The sequence below is a fragment of the Penaeus chinensis genome, chromosome 3, assembly GCF_019202785.1.
Source record: "Penaeus chinensis breed Huanghai No. 1 chromosome 3, ASM1920278v2, whole genome shotgun sequence".
Lineage (NCBI taxonomy): Eukaryota > Metazoa > Arthropoda > Malacostraca > Decapoda > Penaeidae > Penaeus > Penaeus chinensis.
Genome location: NC_061821.1, coordinates 31584774 through 31588149, shown reverse-complemented (window position 1 = coordinate 31588149; position 3376 = coordinate 31584774).

The following is a 3376-nucleotide window of genomic DNA, read 5'->3' as shown; positions in this document are numbered from 1 at the left end:
CGGCCAGTGGCTGACCTCAAACGAAAAAAAAAACATAATCCCATCTAATTATGGCTATATCTCGTGCCTGAACATGTATATAATCTTACATTGACACAAAAAACAAATAGCACAACAGGGCCCCTTTTCCCTGCCCAAACAAAGACGGGGAGGATGGAAGATGCATTGCAAAACAATAATAGTGGAAAAAGCAGACAAACAAATGGCACAACAGGCCGATGGACACATTAGTTTACCTCATTCCCTACTCCTCACCAGCCACCAAAAGTACTTTACCCCTGCATGGGAGTGTTACCGGTGAGTGATCACCCATAACTTATGAGCATGACATAATAAATAACTGTGACAGAAGAGGGGGTTCCTCACCCTGCCCCTCGCCCAAACACAGAGTGGCCACAGGTCACTGAACAATGGTAAAACAGGTAATTTCAACTGCCATTTATACGAGATATAGGCAAGGTAAAGACACCATGGGATAATTACATGTGTCTTCGTGTCTCAACACATAGTTATCCTTAATCGCTAGTCTCTAAAAAAGTGAATAGCATCATAGAATTCGACGTTGTACTCAATATACCTTTATTATTATTTTCAAATATACACTAGAATAAACACACAAACGCATATGTAAATCATACAGTGTTGAGTTCCAGGACCCTATATCTATCTCCTGCAATAGACTATACTAACCTGGGATATTATGCGTTAACCAAAAAGAGAACGTGAATACTCAACCCTACATCCTCCTCATCACTCCTGTGATCTTCCTCATCACACAATGTGGAGTGCCAAGTTGCCATGCACATGTCTCTCCAGGATGAGGTCAGACTATCTCGACGACTGCGAGTGGGGTTATATTCCCGCGCAACACCGTTGACGATGATGATAATGCAACAATCTCTTTCTCTTAGTTATTTACGGTTGCGGTGCACAAGAAAAGGAATCCCATATTAACACTCACTTAGATTTAAAACGATCGCATTGTGCAACAATAAGACAAAAACATGAATTCTGACAGTCAATTTCTCACTCCATATAAATTTGTCAAAAATATATCTGACTCCCAAAGACTACAAACAATATCTTTTAAATGGACACAAACGCATGGTATAATAAAGGTGCAGTCCTCGTAAGTATAACACCCTCCTTTTGTTTTAATATGCTTTAGTAGCCGCTCTTGCATTCCTAATGCATCTTCATAATAAGAATACAGAGGAGTGACTAGGATCATTAGACTCTTATACTCAGTATGTTTTTCAGTCTTACACAACCACACATCCTATTTATTTATATCAGCCAATAATGAAGATAAAAGAAACATAGCAGACTTAAACACTCTGCGTAAACATAGATAACTATAATCTCCCATGTTTGTACATGTTGACATCTTGCCTGCCCACGTGCTACCTATGTTCGATAACTGCCCGCGCAGCCCAGCACACAACCGATATGACTTTAAAACCGATGAACTGCCGATTGCTTAGAGTACCAAGCTTGCAAAAAAGATAGTAAGAGTACGGGACTCAAGCTATATAAGTCTTGAATTGCATCATCAGCCTCTTGTTGGTAAGCTTGTCCTGATTGGTTAGAAAGAGTATGTCTCACACATTGATACAATAATGCATTTGTACAGGGCGCAGTGATGCCTCACCGCCTCTCCGCGAAATTCACTGCGAATGAAACTTCTTTGATTTATTCCTCATCACCGATGGCGTGGGTTGTAAGTCGCTATTTTAATCCTATTTAGAGAGCATTGAAAATGTTTCAATGTCAAAGGTGGGCTCGGGTTTCCCTTTCATAATTCCGCCTGAACGACTATCTACCAGCGAGGGTCCTTACCTGTCCACACTCATGCCAAACCCGCTATTTTGCTATTTAGCCTCAAGGGGCAATACAATGCTTTTACGAGTGTTGCTATCTCATATCCCATTTTGCTAATTCTTTTTACAAAATATAATGTAATTTAGGGAAAATATTCAGCTTTCCCTTAAGGCCCATATGTAAAACTATATGCAAGTAGACGTATATTGCATAAGAGGTTGTATACTAATACATAAATTTACTCACTGAACCCTCGAAGGACACTTCCTTCTGATATAATAAGACCGATGTAAATATCGACTATGGATCCTCTGTTTTATGGTGAAAGAAAAAAACGCGAATTAGCACATTATGGCGACCAGCTTAGTGATTTACCCAATCTTTATATATAGAAAATAATATAAAATGCCACAAATAACTTTGCTTATGCACATAACTCAACCAAACTTTACCTCTCTATCTCCCCATCGTTGTCTTTCTCCCCTGCCTACAAATATGCGGAAAGAGATGAAGCTAGATAAATTGCTATCTTACGAGCTACGGTTATTTACTTTATCAGGCATCATATATATATATATATATATATATATATATATATATATATATATATATATATTATACATACACACATTTGCTTAAATGTCCCTGTTCATAGAGAGACAAATATTTTTACTTTGGCAATGAATGAAACTTGCTACTCGACCTTTTCATTTTTTTTCTTCTGATTAACTTTATACACATCCATGCTAAATGAAGAAAACAGTGATATCCTAAACCTTGAGCATTTTTTGCCTAAGATATAATTTTTCACCAAGTCACAAATTGTAGCATCAAAAAGAATTAAGACCCCTATAAGCTATTGTTATTTTCAAAAGTCAAAACACTTGTATAAACAAGAATTAATTGTTAACACGACTTTCCCTTTCTCGTGTTGTGCATTTACAGCATTCCTGTTTTTTTTACAAGGCAGTAAAGGGGTATATGACCAGCAACATAGAGTCGAGGAGGTAAATTATAGAGGAATAGTTTCAAAACAGTCATTAAAGGGAAAAATGGAAATAGCAACACTTCCGTTAGTAATTTTGTTCTTAATGGCAAGAAAAAAAACAACAACATTTGTTTGCAAAAAAAAAAAAAAAAAAAAAAAAAAAAAAAAATATATATATATATATATATATATATATATATATATATATATATATTCGCATTACATCATACTGAAGGAGAGAAGTGTCCTTTTACTTAACTCAGGGAAAGAGAGGATGATTGAATTATATATATATATATATATATATATATATATTTATATTATATATATTTTTTTTTAACAGCCATTCATTCCACTGCAGGACATAGGCCTTGCTCAACTCACTATTGAGAGGTTATATGGCATCGTCACCCTTGCCTGATTGGATGCCCCTCCTAATCAACCGCGGTTCGGTTGATTATATATATATATATATATATATATATATATATATATATATATATAGTGTATATAATTATATATATAAGCACATCTCTCTCTCTCTCTCTCTCTCTCTCTCTCTCTCTC